Source organism: Scleropages formosus, chromosome 20 (genome assembly GCF_900964775.1).
Source record: "Scleropages formosus chromosome 20, fSclFor1.1, whole genome shotgun sequence".
NCBI classification, from domain to species: Eukaryota; Metazoa; Chordata; class Actinopteri; order Osteoglossiformes; family Osteoglossidae; genus Scleropages; species Scleropages formosus.
This window is the reverse complement of record NC_041825.1, coordinates 23,864,472-23,881,492: the sequence shown is the minus strand read 5'-3', so window position 1 is coordinate 23,881,492 and position 17,021 is coordinate 23,864,472. Positions and strand designations below refer to the sequence as shown.

The 17,021-nt window shown below is 45.8% G+C and overlaps 1 non-coding gene across 1 annotated transcript; it reads right to left on the bottom strand.

Annotated features, from left to right (window-relative positions):
• Positions 1-15,715: 15,715 nt before the first annotated feature.
• trnas-uga (transfer RNA serine (anticodon UGA)) lies at positions 15,716-15,799 on the bottom strand. The gene has a single exon. It is a non-coding gene; the product is annotated as a tRNA-Ser (tRNA).
• Between the last annotated feature and the right edge of the window lie 1,222 nt (positions 15,800-17,021).

Here is a 17,021-nt window from a genome sequence, read left to right as displayed (position 1 = left end):
TAAGGGCCAGACAAAGGACGGAGCACTGTGTCTCATTTTGTCACCGGTGCAGACGACGCACGTCCTGTTTGCTCCGTGTCCTCGCGCGAGGTAACCAGTGTGTGACTTTGAAAGGGCAAAAGAAACTGCATCAGTTGATAAACAAATTGTATGTCAACAGCGTATTGCTGAGGGTTCCTGTTACCATAGTTACCTGTCTGGATGCCAGTTTCTTCGCCTGACTCACAAAGCCAGTGTGCTGCTATTATTATTATTATTATTATTATTATTATTATTATTATTATTATTATTATATTAAAAAAAAATTTGTGTATCCAAAGTGTTTCTTTAATGTTAAGCATAGAAAGGTAGACGATATACACACACACACACACACACACACACACACATTTTCAGAACCGCTTGTCCCATACGGGGTCACGGGGAACCGGAGCCTACCCGGCAACTCAGGGCGTAAGGCCGGAGGGGGAGGGGACACACCCAGGACGGGACGCCAGTCCGCCGCAAGGCACCCCAAGCGGGACTCGAACCGCAGACCCACCGGAGAGCAGGACTACGGTCCAACCCACTGCGCCACCGCGACGATATATATACTAAGAAACATTTGACAAACTGACGTTAGATACCCACCACACCTAACTGCTCCGACTTAACGTCAAAATCCGACTTAAAGACAGAGTGAGGACACGGAACTCATTCGTAATTCAGGGACTGCCTGTATCAGTATTGTTTATTTACCTACATTTTTTCCACACCTTTGTCCTTCAGCTGCACTACTGCTGACCCCGAAAAGCACAACCAAGCCCTACTCAGGCGAATAGATGAACTCAGCACCTTCTACACGTAACCCCTACGCTATGCGACGTCAGTACCGTTTTCTTGTTCCAAAGCATCAGTGCAAACCGAGGGCTTCCTGTATGTGAAGCAGACAGAATAAGGACGATGCAATGGAACCAGTACAGAGCCTCTCCACTGAAATTGTTGATCCATATTATTGATTTACTAACAAAGTGAGACTTCAGCTTGGTTGCAAGTCCACTGTCAACTCCACCTACTATGCCTCTCGCCTTTAAAGCAACATCATTGATTCCCCTGGAGCTCAAACCTAGGACCTTCTGCGTATTAAGTACTTCACTATGTTAACAGCACACATGAAGTTTTTTTATAAGTGTTATTTATTTACTAACGGAAGAAGACGTCACCTTGGACACAAGGCGGCCTTTGTCAACGACACTTCTTTCCCTCAAGACAACAGAATTGGTTCCACTGGGGCTTGAACCCAGAAACTCGTGTATATAAAGCAGGCTTGACAACTGCTGCACTATACCTGTGCAACTGAGATTCTTTATCAGTATTATTTATTTTCTTAAAAGGTAGGACAGGGTGTGGTGGCATGGTGGCGCAGTGGGTTGGACCTAGTCCTGCTCTCTGGTGGGTCTGGGGTTTGAGTCCTGCTTGGGGTGCCTTGCGATGGACTGGAATCCCATCCTGGGTGTGTCCCCTCCAGCCCTACTCCCTGAGCTGCCAAGTTAGGCTCTGGTTCCCCGCGACCTCGTATGGGACAAGCGGTTCAGAAAGTGTGTGTGTGTAAAAGGTAGGACCTGAGCTTGGACATAAGCCTACACCATCAGCTCTACCTACTACAATTCTTGCCCTTAAGGCAATAGAACTGGTTCCACAGGGGCTCAAACCCAGGACCTCCTGCATAGAAAGCACAAATGATAACTGCTACACTATAGAATCAACAATAAGAAAACAGCTTATGAGTTTTATTTATCTACTATCAAAGTAACACTTCATCTTGGAGACCATTCTCCCTTGTCACCTCTACAAACCAGTATCATTGCCGTTTCGGCAACAGAACTGGTTTCACTGGGGCTTGAACACAAAACCTTCTGCGTGTAAAGTGGACAGGATAACTACTACTCTGTGGAACCAGCAAACCTGAAACTATTGATCAGTATTATTTATTAACAAATGAAGACTTGGACACAAAGCCACCTATTACTTTCCTTGGCCTTAAGAGAAGAAAATTGGTTACACCATGGATGAAACCTAGGACCTTCTGCATGCAAAGGTGACGTAACAACCACTATACTCCAGAATCAAGATACTTAAAGCTGTTCATCAGTATTGTTTATTTACTGACAAAATAAGACTTGGACGCAAGTCCTTACTGCGGCATTTTACACCAAGAGCAAATCATTGAGAGTTTTGTAAAAGAAAGGTTCCTGCCAGCCTATAAGGTATAAGTTGACAAAGGTGGCTTAATTGTCATTGGTCAATTCTTAATTGAAGTGGGAATTGTTATAGGCTGCACTGGGTCTAACACAAGCTTTTTCGAGTGGGAGCAGAAAAGGTTACACAGAGAGATTGTGACCCAAGCCACTCTTCTTAATAAACTCTTTTATTTCTGCACTCCAAGTGTTCCAGTGTTGTGTTTCAGTAAAACCTCCAAAGAATGGTGTACTTTCCTTTTGGACACCACACTTACCTCACAACTGGCTCTGACTAGCTACTTGCCAGGGCAATGGTGATATCCTGTCTGGACTACTATAACTCTCTCTTGTTGGGCCTTCCTGCTACTGCCATCAAACCTCTGCAGCTGATACAGAATGCTGCTGCATGAGTTGTGTGTGACTTGCCAAAGCGTTCCCATGTATCTCTTCTACTCGTTTCTCTACACTGGCTTCCTATAGCTGCCCAGATCAAATTCAAGACCCTGGGTATTGCCTACAAATGCATCAATAGAACTACTCCCAGCTATTTACAAGACTTGATCAACTGCTACCCCCTAACGAAACCGCGATGCTCTTCCACATCTGCCAGCTTTGTGGTCCTATGCACGAAAGGAAAGCATGGCTCCGTTGGAAAGTTCTGGCTCCATTGTCATCGAATAACCTCTCCTTCTCACTCAGAACTGCTAAAACTCTGTCTGCGTTCAAGAAGGGTCTCAAAACTGACCTTCTAAGGACTCACTTTGCCCATGATCTCAAGTTCACGTATGGTGTAAATGTTCATGCACCATAACTTTATGATCATGCCCGGATAAGCTTTTACACAGCCGCTACTCCTGTATTCTACGTAAATGTGTGTGTGCCTTTTAAAAAAGAAAAGAAATGTGTTGGAAGGTGATCAGGAAGACTCTATCCTGAGTTTTATGCACCTACCCATGAGATGAACATTTGTGCATAAAGTGGAAAGAAACAAACTAAGTTTACTTAAGAATCACGTCTGCAGCTATGTCTCTCTTTTTCCTAATATAATGCACAAATTGTATTTCTCTCAAGATGTATGTCGCTTTAGAGAAAAGCGTCTGCTAAATGAAAGTCTACATCTTCACCTCTACAAACTATACTTCTTGCCCTTAAGGGAACAGAACTAGCTCCACTGGGGCTCAAACAAAGGACCTTCTGTGTGGTAAGCAGGCCTGGCAACTGCAACACTACATAACTAGCACAACTAAGCCAGTTTATCAGTATTATATATTTACTAACAAAGTAAGACTTGGGGGGGCGCGGTGGTGCATTGGGTTGGACTGGGTCCTCCTCTCTGGTGGGTCTGGGGCTTGAGTCCCGCTTGGGGTGCCTTGCGGCTGACTGGCGTCCTGTCCTGGGTGTGTCCCCTCCCCCTCTGGCCTTACGCCCTGAGTTGCTGGGTAGGCTCTGGTTCCCTGCGACCCCATATGGGACAAGTGGTTCAGAAAGTGTGTGTGTGTGTGTGTGTGTGTGTGTAAGTAAGACTTGGACACAAGTCCAAACTGTCACCTCTACCTACCATACTTCTTGGCCTTAAGAGAAGGAAAATGATTCCACAAGGGCTTGAACCCAGTCCTTCCATGTGTAAAGAATCCAGGATGGAACCAGAACACCTGAAACTGATCATCAGGGTAATTTATTTACCAACAAAGGAAGACTTGGAGACAAGCATATATTGTCACCTCAACACTTCTGGTCCTTAGGACAACAGAACCAGTTTCACTGGGGTTCAAACCTAGGGTCTTCTGCATATAAAGCAGCCGTAATAACCATTACACTATGGAATCAACACACGCGTCTGGGTTTATCAGTATTTTTTATTTACTAATAAGTAAGACCCGGACCCAACTCAACAGTGTCACCTCTACCCTTCTAGACCTTAAGAAGAGAAGACTGGTTTCACTGGGGATCAAAGCGAGGATTTTCTGCATGGAAAGCAGATGTGACAACCACTACACTATGGCAGCAGGAGATCTGACCAGCTTTATCAGTATTATTTATTTCCTAACAAAGTAAGGCTTGGCCAGAAGTCCACACTGTCACCTGTACACTTCTTGACCATAACACACCAGAATTTGTTCTACTGGGGATGACACCCAGCACCCTCTGCGTGTAAAGCAGATGTGATAACCACTACAATACGGAACCTGCACACCTGAAACTGTTTATCAGTATTGTTTATTTTCTAATGAAGTAGGACTTGGCCACAAGTCCAAGTGCTCACCTCTATACTTCTTGACCTTAAGTCAACTGAATTGGTTCTGCTGGTTCTCGAAGCCAGGACCTACCACGTGTAAAGAAGACGGGATAGCCACTACAGGATGGAACCAGCACACCTGAAAAAGTTTATCAGTATTATTTATTAACAATGTAAGACTTGGACACAAACCAATATACTTCTTGACCTTAGGACAACAGAACTGGTTCCACCAAGGCTCAAATTCAGGACCTTTTGTGTGTAAAGCAGACGTGATAACGGCTACATCATGGAACCAAGACACCTAAGTGGCTTTATCAGTATTATTTATTTCCTAACAAAGTAAGACTTGGACACAAGTCCATACTGTCACCTCTAGACTTCTTGACCTTAGGACAAAACAACTGGTTCCACGGGGACGCAAACTCAGGACTTTCTTCATATAAAGCAGATGTGATAACGGCTACGCTACTGTATGTAACCAGCACACTGGCAGCTCTTTATCAGTATTATTTGTTTACTAACAATGTAAGACTTGGCCTCAAGTCTAAACTCTCACCACTACACTTCTTCACCTTAAGGCAACCAAATTGGTTGTACTGGTGCTCAAACCCAGGACCTACCACGTGTAAGGAAGACGTGATAACCACTACAGCATGGAACCAGCACACCTGAATCTCTACCACAACAGAGCTAGAACCGAGAACCTCCGTGCGGGGGACCACCAAGTGAGCAGAAGTAAATGAGCGAAGGGATCTGGCTGGGAGGGGGCGTGGTGGCGCAGTGGGTTGGACTGGGTCCTGCTCTCTGGTGGGTCTGGGGTTCGATTCCCGCTTCGGGTGCCTTGCGATGGACTGGCGTCCCGTCCTGGGTGTGTCCCCTCCCCCTCCAGTCTTACGCCCTGTGTTGCCAGGTTAGGCTCTGGCTCTCCGTGACCCTGAATGGGACAAGTGGTTCAGACAATGTGTGTAGGTCTGGCTGGGGTGTAGCAGTTGATCAAGTCCTATAAATAGCTGGGAGCAGTTCTATTGACACATTTGTAGACAGTAATCAGGGTCTTGAATTTGATTTGGGCAGCTATAGCAAGCCAGTGCAGAGAAATGAGTAGAGGAGATACAAGGGAACCCTTTGGCAAGTCACACACAACTCATGTAGCAGCATTCTGTATCAGCTGCAGAGGTTTGATGGCAGTAGCAGGAAGGCCAAACAGGAGAGAGTTCCAGTAGTCTAGACAGGATGTCACCATGGCCTGGACAAGTAGTTGAGAGAAGTCAGTAGTGAGGTAGGGACAGATCCTATGAATATTATGCATGATGTATCTGCAGAACTGGGTTGTGGCTTCGATGTGCTGAGAGAAAGACAGACTCATGTCAATCATTACTCCCAGACTCTTAGCAAAGGAGCTAGGCGAAATGAGTGAGTTGTCCAGTTTGATCGAGAGATCGTGACAGAAGGACAGGCCAGCTGCAAGGTGAAGAATCTCTCTTTTGGAGAGGTTAAGTTGGAGGTGGTGATCAGACATCCATGAAGAGATGTCTGACAGGCAGGCAGCAATGTGTGGGGAAATGTCTGATGCACCAAGTGGAAAGGAGAGGAAGAGCTGGGTATCATCAGCATATCAGTGGTATTTGAATCCATGGGAGGCTATGACCGGACCGGGGGAGGAGGTGTAGATCAAGAAGAGAAGAGGACCCAATACCGAGCCCTGCGGGACACCGGTTGAGAGAGGCAGAGGAAAAGAATGATAGCTCCACCAGACCACTTGATAGGATCTGTCAGATGGGTAGGACTCAAACCATCTTAGTGCCACACCTTTGGTCCCAGGCTGACTAAGAGAGGAGAGTAAAATCAGATGGTTGACTGTGTCGAATGCTGCAGACAGATCGAGGAGGATGAGGACCGAGGAGAGCGAGGTAGCTCTAGCAGCTCGGAGAGCATCAGACGCTGCCAAAAGGGCCATCTCAGTGGAGTGATCAACTTTGAAACCAGACTGATAACCATCGAGGAGATGGTTCCAGGTTAGGAAATCAGACAGTTGATCACAGGCTGCCCACTCTAGAGTTTTAGACAGGAAGGAGAGGAGTGAGACTGGTCTGTAGTTTTCAACCAGACTGGGATCCAGGGAGGGTTTTTTAACAGGGGTGAAATTAGAGCGGTTTTGAAGGCAGCTGGGAAACATCCAGAGGAGAGCGAGGAGTTGATGATCTTAGAGATGAAGGTGGAGAGTTGTGGGGAGGTGTTCTGTAGGAGTGGCGATGGGATCGGGTCAAGCAAGCAGGTGGTGGCTCTGAGCAGTATCATGAAGTCAGAGATTTCAGATTCGCAGAGCGGCTTGAATTTGGAGAGGATAGCTTCGCAGGGAGGTCCAGCGCGAACCGGGCAGGGTGATGCTGAGAACTTGTCAGTGATTGCTTTGACTTTGTCTCTGAAAAACAAAGCAAAGTCGTCAGCAATGAGAGAAAAGGGAGGAGGAGGTGGCAGGGGACACAGCAGGGATGAGAAGGTGGCAAAGAGTCTGTGCGGTTTTTTAACTATGGAACTGGCACACCAAACTGGATTTATCAGTATTATTTAGTTACTAACAAAGTAAGACTTGGACAGAATTCAATATTGTCACCGCTACACCTTAAGGCAAAGAGAACTGGTTCTACTGAGGCTTGAACTCAGGACCTTCTGCATATAAAGCAGATATGATAACCACTATACTATGGTTACCAGTTTTATTTATTCCCTAACAAAGTAAGCCATAGACAAAAGCCCTAGCGCTGACCTCTGCACTTCTAGACCTTAAGACAACAGAATTGGTTTTGTTGGGGCTCAAACCGAGGATCTTTTGCATATCAAGCAGGCATAGTAACCACTACATGAAGGAACTGACACAGCTAATTGGATTAATCAGTATTATTTATTTACTAACAAAGTGAGACTTGGACACAAGTCCACACTGTCATCTCTATGCCAACCATTACAGTATGGATCCTGCACACCTGAAACTGTTTATTAGTATTGTTTATTTTCTAACAGAGTAGGACTTGGCCACAAGTCCAGGTGCTCATCTCTATGCTTCTAGACCTTAAGACAAGGGAATTGGTCCCAAACCCAGGATTTTCTGCATGTAAAGCAAACGTGATAACGGCTGCACTATGGAACCAACAGACCTCAGCAGGTTTATCAATATTATTTATTTACTAACAAAGTAAGACTTGGACACAATTCAACATTGTCACCTCTATGCTTCTAGACCTTAAGAGAGAAGAACTGGCTCCACTGGGGGTCAGACCCAGGAACTTTTGCATGTAAAGCAGATATTGTAAGCACTACAGTATTGAACCCGCTCACCAGAAATTGTTTATCAGTATTACTTCTTTACTAAGAACGCCAGATTTTAACATAAGTCCACCTATACATATTATAATTCTTGGCCTTAAGACAGCAGAACTGGTTTTGTACCAAGGCCCTTCAGTATGTAAAGCAGATTTCATAATCACTACACTATGGAACCAGCACCTTTGACGGTCTTAATCAGTATTATTTCTTTACTAACAAAGTAAGATTTGGACAACAGGTCCATGTTGTTATTGCTGCAAGCTACACTTAGTGACCTTAGGACAATAGAACTCTTTCCATTGGGGCACAAGCCTTGGATCTTCTGTGTGTACAGCAGACATAATGAGATCTACGCTATGGAACAAGGAGGTGTTTGATTTATTTATCAATATTATTTATTTATTGTCATTTCTGAAGTGGTGATGGTGTCATCACTTCACCGTCACTCATCCGGAGTGACCAGGATGGCAACTGACCAATAATATAATGGAGCTCCCACTGAAAAATGACAAATCCCACCTGAACAATGGAACCTGTGTCTCACACTGTGTTCTGGTTTATTATTAACAGCACCATGGCTCTCCTGTTCACCTCACAGCGGGGTGTTGGTTTGAATCTGGCCTTTTCTCCTGGGGGTTTTCGTGCTCTTACTGTGTTTGCACAGCTTTTCTCTGCTTACTTTGGATCCTTCCCTCCATCCAAAGACATGCGGCCTGGTTTGATAGACCCAGCGTGAGTATGTGCGTGTGTGTGCGCATTGTTGTGTCCTAAAATGGCCCTAAATGAAATCTCTTGGAGAGCTGCATAGGTATCTCTAGATCTCCAGGAACAAATAATTTACTGTAGCACCTTAAATTTACTCTCCCTGGAACAGGGTCGGTGAGCTCTGGTGAGAACAAATGCACTTTGTCACTAAAAAAATTTACACGAGAAGATCTGGAATTCCAACACCTAAATTCCAGATCTGGGGGTCAAGGCAGGTGAGGTCAATAACAAACCATCAACCTGATGCTGGACTTGGAGTAGGTTCTTAGTGGTCACGTGTGTTTATAATAGGACATGCCGTGCTCTAAATGTGTCAGCGGGGATGAATGGCTTTGGGGTTTAGTAAACATCGTCATCTCAAAGGAAAACACAGCATCAGAGAGAAGAAAGGAAGTTCTTTTTCTGCAGCTACTCGTGGGGTGAACATTGGTTCATATGGTGGAAAGTAACAAACTAACTGTACTTTAGAATCACACGTCTGCCTCTATGTCTCTTTTCCTTCTAATGAACACATTCTATTTTCTATGAGATGTCTTTGGAGAAAAGTGTCTGCTAAATGAATAAATGTCAACGTAAATTATGAATGGAATAACCTCACTAATTACAGCGATTACCATGTTGCATCATGACTGATGATGTCTGTCTACCTCTGACTTTCCAGGCAATGGCAATTATGCAAATTACTCAGTAACCCCTATCAAAGTTATTAAGCAGAGTAGCAACAAAGGACGGGAACGGAAAAAAGTGGATGACAATAAACCGCGCTGAGCCAGTGTGGTGCATGATGCGATATCCCACACCTGAGAGGCACATACCTGCTGAAAACCACAGTTTATAGGTTGGGAGTTCACCCAGTGAAGTCATGTCTATGCTAGAACAATACACCCACCTAGTCGCAAACTATAACCCCTCCAACAGGGGGTGCTGTTGTTCTCATTGGTATGTGAGTGAGTCACACTTTCCCTCTGTCCATTTGCATTCACTCTGTTTTACACCCCTCAGCCCAACCCTAGCAGCAAAGGGAAAGGACAAGGGGGCAAGAGACTAAGCGTTGCTAGGAGAAACGCAAACCCCCGAACAACGATGACCCCCGGAGGAATCATCAAGGAATCAATGGAGGCATTGATGCATGGAGCAAATGAGGCAGAGGCGGTGCGAGAGGCAGACAAGCCGATGACTGCGTGTCAGACGGAAGGTATGAGGGCTGAGAGGCCGGGGGTCACACCTGTGTGGGTCCATGGAAAGGCAGGACTGAGGATCAGCAGAATGTCAGCAGAATGTCAGCAAAATCTCAGCAGAACTCAGCATCTGCAACTGGCTACGGAGGTTCAGAAAGATGGGCTGAGGAGTACAGTGTGAACTGAAGTTAGAAAAACAGCATGACCGGCAGCATTAGGTAAATTTATTCCCTCTCTCCCTCAGAGCTGCTGAATCCCTCCATGCTGTCAGTAAGCGTTTCAAAGCATGTCTCTTTTGGACTCACTTTTCTCCTGATCTCCTAACAGCTCCATGAAATTATATCACATCATACTACATCAGCTACATGTGTAATGTGGGGAGCCAAAAATAGTTGTGTTGGAAAAACTGTGTTTTAATATCACTCTAAAGCTCAACGGCTCTTCACCTCCACTGAAATGGCACTCTTGTTTACTCTGATTTGTATGTCACCGTGGAGAAAAGTGTCTGCTAAATGAATCAAGGTAAACATGGTTGCAACCTCCATCAGAGCTGCACTGCCAGTATTCCATGTAGTAAGAGCACGGAGTCATTCTGGCTGGGTGAAGGGGTGCGGGAGGGCAGCGGGGGCCAGAGGTGAGGGGCTTCCGCAAGAACGCGGTCAGCACCTGAGTCACAACGGAGCACAGAACTTTCCGAAATGGAACTGCGGAAAACACCTGGGAATGGAGAACAAACAAACAAGTCAGGATGCGGAGAACTGGGCCTGATGAGAAAAACACATGTGACTGGGTTGGGCTGCCCTATCCGATCAGCTGAGGACAACAGCATTGCGCACGTGTGTGAGTGCCTTGTACAAGATCCGTCTTCCATAACAGTCCTGGAAAAGAGACTTGCACATCCTTTCTTCTTCCGGTGTGAGGGCTGTCAACACAACACAAACCTTGACGGTTAAGTTTCAAACCACGTTCAACCCACCGCTACACTCACACTTTCTATTTCTGGAGACACTCTTTCCAGACAGGAATTCCCCACTTCTGTTGCTGAGACAGTCCAGCGGGGGGCTAGTCGCGCGCATTTTCTGATTTTCCTGCACTGCGCCTTGAAATTCAAGCTATTTCTTAACACTTGTCAAGGAGCGGACGAAATAAACTCTGTACATGTGGACGTGGGGATTACGGCTAAGATCGGGAGCGACAATTAGGCGGAATTGGAAATGTCGAGCCAAACATATAGATAACACTCACACGCTGACAGCTGCCACTCGGCCCAGAGCCATTAGCGTGAGCAAGAGAGCGCAGACGGCCGGTTTAGTCATTACGACACGTACACAGCTCTGACGGCATCATAGCGGGGCAGACATCGTTGCACAAGCTCCTGCTCTGCTCACACACACCCGGGGCAAAAGCGGGTCATGTAGTGAATGTACTGTGATGCGCAGTACTCTGGGTTCCGATGGGCGAAGAAAGACACACGGCAGCATTCGTTGCAAACGTTTCATCGGAACACTGACACACAGGGGAATAATGCTCTTGGTCCAAGGACCCCTTTTCTGTAAGCATCTGCATCTGCATCTGCATCTGCATCTGCATCTGCATCTGCATCTGCATCTGCATCTGCATCTGCATCTGCATCTGCATCTGCATCTGCATCCTTCCCAGTCTGCTTAGCCCTCTCCCCCAAGCTTTCTCCCCTTTCTACTGGGGAACACAGTCACCCCATTATTTTCCCCGTAAGTCCCGCCAGTGGTTAAACACTTATTTACTTTTTTCCCATAATCCAACTATTCACAGTAAAGAAATTTTCCCGCTCAGACTCACACTAACACAGGTCGTTACAGTACTGTGAACAGTGGTCTTTGGATTACCAGCATGGTCATGGAACACAGCGGTCCCACTCGGGGGAAATCTGCATATCAAGACATTGACACTTCTCAGGATCCACTTCCTCTGCCACATTCCTGTGATGCTGCACTCCACATCTATATGGGTTCAAAACCTCACAGCTGTAAACTCTACAGGGTGATAAGTAGAGTTATGGTTAGCTGCACAGTCTCTGAACCTGGAGGTCCTTGGTCTGAGTCATACCTCTTGCTGTTATACGATCGAGCAAAGTACTTACGAGGAAGCTATTGCACTAAAAGTAACTCATCTGTGTAAATGGGTAGATGATTATCAGTGGCTGTTGTGGAGAAATGTCATATAAAAACCATTTCCTTATCATATACAAAGCACCTCTCTCCAACTAGACAAATTAATGCTTCTATTTATAAAAACGTTTTCATCTCATTGGCTTCCACATGTCCAGTAGGGTACTTGCAGTATCTAGAGCAACAGGTGTCATCGCGGTTAGAGCCTTTGAATCTCCATTCCTGCTTTAGTACCACTGAGGAAGGCACTGAGTCTGAACTGATACAGTAAAAATTGCCACGCTGTCTGAATGGGTAAAGAATTGTAAGTAGCTCAGCTCAGAAACCTCACACGTCATTATACTTTCACTGTTATAGAGCAATTTCTCAGCTCTGTGGACTCAAAGTGTTTTCAAGTTCACAAGGTGGAAGGGGGTGATGGGAATAAAGTCAGCCTCATCCTTAGCCTCTGGCTGTGCTTGTGGTGAGAATGGCGAATGTGGATTTCCCCTTCATCTACCCCCCTCACCCCCCCGCCCTGCATTGCTCAACGCTTCCTGATGCCAAAGGATTCCCCCTTAAGCGTATTGTCAAGATTAAGACCCGAGATTATGATGTTATTACTGAGTTGGCTAACAGACACCCTTCTCCAGGGTGGTTTTTATCTTGTACACCGGTGCATTCATTAAATCAGTTGAGGTTCTGCTCAGAACCAAAATAAAAAGTAATATTTAAGCTCATATCTGATTTCTGTGACAGGCATCATCTTCACATGGCCCCTGCTCCTTCGCATGGCCCCCTTGTACCTAAACAAATGGCCAGATATGGCTTTTTATATGAGTGTGTGTGCACACTTGTGTGTGCGCATTCTGCCAAAAGACACTCTGCTGATCTTCAAGCCAACCGACATCAAACGGGATTAGTGAGCAGCTGCAGGGTGTGAGATTAAAGAGCTTCTTAGGGCTGAGGTGTTTCACACACAATCGAGGGGCGGGGCTTAACCGCAAACAAGCAAATAAATGTACAGGTAGGCCATTATGTGTGCAGTCCCAGTTCCGCTTGTAGTGTACATTTGTACGAGGTCAAACACAGATACATGTCATTTTGTGTGGAATGTTCTGGATTAGGTGCTACAATTTGAGTGTCAGCGTGCTGTGCTCCTCCACCTTTCGCTCATCTCGCTTGTGGGGGTTCCAAAACCGAAGGTCCATCTTCTCTCAGTTTTGGCACCGATGTGCTCACTCTGTCCCTCAGAACTGCTGAGTCCCTTACAGCTTTCAAGAACCGTCTCACAACGGCTTTGTTTTGAATCCATTTCCGACACAGTTTTCTTCTCACAACTATGCAAATTTAAACAAAACCATTCCCATTATAATTTACATATTTGCTGTTCATATGACACTTTAACAGGCGGCTATTTTAGTAACTGGCAGAACAGCGGTATCAGACGAACAAGTTGCACCTTTGTAACCCTGTGTCTGCATTGAAAACTCATCTACTGTGAAAACGTACTTTCCTTCACTTTTAGTTTCATGTCTGTTTTGAGAAAAGCACCTGCAAAAGGAATAAATGTAAATGCAAACGTTTGGAAGACGGTCAATCTATGAGAACACCATTTGGTTTCATTATATGCAGGATGTTTAGAAAATGTATGGAAATACTATATTATTTCTTTGTATTACACCCGGCAAGTACACTGATGCCTCACAGCACCTGGGTGACGTGAGAGAACATGGGTCCGACCCCTCTCGACCTGTGCGGAGTTGGCATGTTCCTCCCATGTTCACGTGGATTTCCTCCCACGTTCCAGAGATGTGTGTTTCAGGTGAACTGGTGCCCCCAAACTGCCTGTAGCACCAGCCACTGGTCAGGTAGCGTCGGTCCTGAAGATGGTGAGGACTGACACCAGGACAGGCATCCGTTCATAAAATCTCTGCTCCAGTCACACCTCCATATGCTGCTCAACGTAGAGGCGAAACAGCCAAACCCAGATTACCCTGGAAAAAAGTTCTGTAAAACTGAGTAGTAGGAGATACGTTACATAATATGTGCTGTATGTACTTTACATGTAGCAGTATTATACAGTAGTACGGTATGTAGCATAAAGACAACATACATGCTGTGATTCGCAATGCCGGGGTTGCTTGGGAATAGGTTCGAATTAGGCTCAGTCTGTGTGCAGTTTGCATGAGGCTTTCCTCCCATGGTCCAAAGACATGTTCAGTTAACTGATGGTTCTCTACCGCCCGTGTGTGTGGCTCTGAGTGAATATGTGCATGTTTGGCTGCCCTGCAACAGACCGGTGTCCCATCAAGGGTATGCGCTCTGGAACGCTGTGACTGTGACAAGGGTAAATGATTAAAAAAAGCTGAATGAGTGACAGCAGAGTGTATTCTACACAAACACCACAGCAGTATATTATCCAGACAATAGCACAGCGTGTGTATGTAAGGGTGAATGTCGGCAATGGTGTTAAACAGCCACGTATGCTGCGAAGAGGAAGTGGCGGTGTAAACAGGAGGGAGAGAAGAGCGGATTTTCCTGCGTAGGCTGTGGAAGCGTCTTCAGGCACAGTGGTTTCCACCTGCATCCTTCCCCACCCTCCCCTCATCTTGGCCCCTCCACTTCACTTCCATGCTTCTGATGCTGTTTTGCTAGCATGCCCCTTTCCTGGTGCTGTAAAAGTCCCAGCTTTCCTCCCCGCCCCCCCACTGGAGGTGTACTGAGGTATGCATTTCCTGGCAGAGCAATAGACACATGCAGTGACTCGTGGGATATTAATAAGAAAAAATGGAAGTCGCCCTCCCCAGCAAAATGAGGCCTTTCATATTCTCACTGATACCATGTGGAAGTGTGTGTTCACACTGAGTGGTGGCAGATCAGTGATGTGATGAATGTTTACCCATAGTCCTGTATTTTCCACATCGCCTTGTGGCAATTAGTCAGATCGTTGTAATTCTTTGGCATGGAAAAAAAATTTATTTTAACGGTGCTTTTCATTTTACCCATTTGTGCAGCTCAGTGGGTATGCTGAAGAAATTCAGAATAAGTACGGCACTCAAGGATGCACATCCTGGCATTTGAAATAGCCACCATCTGGTTGCAAAATACGGATGCTTAACCACTGCGCTGCCCAACTGGGCAAATGTTTGAATGTCTCTCTAATCCCCTTTTCCTAGACCCATGGCATGCACACTGACACATTCCAGAAATGCCTCATCTTCTCAGTCACTCAGCCCCTCTGCCTCTGTGATTAACCATGATCCTCAGCATGTTGACAGGGGTTCTGCCAAAACACGAATGGAGGCCTTCAGCACACTCTCTATCCAGGTCTCCCCCCCGCCTCTTTTCCCAGAGCTGCTGTAGACTCGCACCACCGCAGGAACACACACACAGCCATCAACGAGATTTCATTCAACCCATAACCACGTGCACTTCTGCTTGCCGGACCCCGGTCGTCATGGTAATTCTGTGGGAAAGAGTGGAGGCATGCTGTCACCGTACCTGTTTTACTGCACCCAGGTATCAGTAATCAATGTGTATATTGCTGGCTGATAGGTATACCTGTACTGAGTGAAAAGTAGAAAGTAAGTGAAAATACAAAATAGACAATCACTATGTAAATCACAGCTGGCGGGATATTTATGAAAAGGCATATTTCAGGTAAGTACCTTGTTCAACAGGACTATAAAGGGATGGGAGTTTGAATGTGGAATCTTAAGACTAATTCAACAGCCTTAACTATTATGCTTCCTACAGGTCCCACAGCAAAGGAGACAAATTAGAGAGAACATCTGAAACTTATTTGCCTTTAACAGTGGGCAGATGAACAAAGCTTGGTTTACAGGCTTCCTCATAATCAAGCGCTGTGAGCAGGATTTGAACCTGCGTGGGGGGACACCCCATTGGATTTCAAATCCAACGCCTTAACCACTCGGCCATCACAGCCTGGTTGGGTTGTGACATTTCTCCTATATGCACAGTTCATTGAAATGTATTTTACACATGGAAGTTCAGCTTAAATACACAAGTTGAAAGAACACCTCCAAGTGTGAAAGGTCATTGATAACTCACATATTTCTTGGAAATGCCAGTGACCACACTTCCCCAACATGAACTATAATCACACTCGCTTGCGGCCAGTTTTAGGAAGATGATATTGCAGATGCTAGCAATATGTAAACTGTCAATTTATATTTTTAACAGCGTTTTTGTTTGACGTCTTGCATTCTGTCAGTTAATATAAGTGCTTACGCTGTATGCCCTGCGCCATGGCAGTTAAGGTTGGGCCCTTACAACCTGGTGGTTGCTGGTTGAAGCCCTGCTCCTCTCTACCGCTGTAGCACCCTTGAGCAAGGTATTTGTTGAGTAGGCACACAGAGAACTGTGTCAGCACACTGTGACTTTGGGTAAAAGTGGTATTTTAGTGGTATACTTTGTTACGGGGTAACTGGGACCGAGGTTTGAATCCTACCTCCTACTTGGTACCCTTGAGCAAGGTGCTTCCCGTAAACTGCTCCAGTAAAAATAAGCCTGGTATATGAATCAGTAAGTCACGGGTAAGTAGCTTAACATCCTAAATTGGTTGTTAGAAAAGCATCAGATAAATCATTCCATTTATTTTGCTTGAGCTTTAAATTTCTGAAGCATTGAGCTGCATTAAATCAGTACAGCACCTGGGGTCATCTCTCCATGAACTAACGCATGGGATTCAGATGGAGGGAGATGCTCTTCCCTCTGTAGGCACCTGCTGGACCCCCGGATAAATCCCTTTAGCTCCGCCTCCCTGATTTGTTTCACCCATTCTGATGCAGTAGATGTCAGGTGTGTGCTTTTGTAGAGCGCTCAGCTCCTGCGTAATTACATGTCAGTCAGCTGCCCCTGTAGACTCCCCTCTCCTCGCTGCCCGCATCACCTTCCACTTCCGAGTCTCAGAGGAGACAGTTTTTGACATGGAGGAGCCTGCCAGGAGCAGTGGCTGGAGGGAGGACACGGTGGGACGCTCCCTCTGATGTAGATGCTCATCCTGCAGGTAATATTTTGTGTTAATGACAAAAAGCAGCAGGAAACAAAACCACACAAATTAGTGAACAAGACCGCCCAGTCGCCATGCCTGGCGGCTTTATTACCCCAAATCCCACATGAAAGAGTGCATTGACAGATGGGAGGA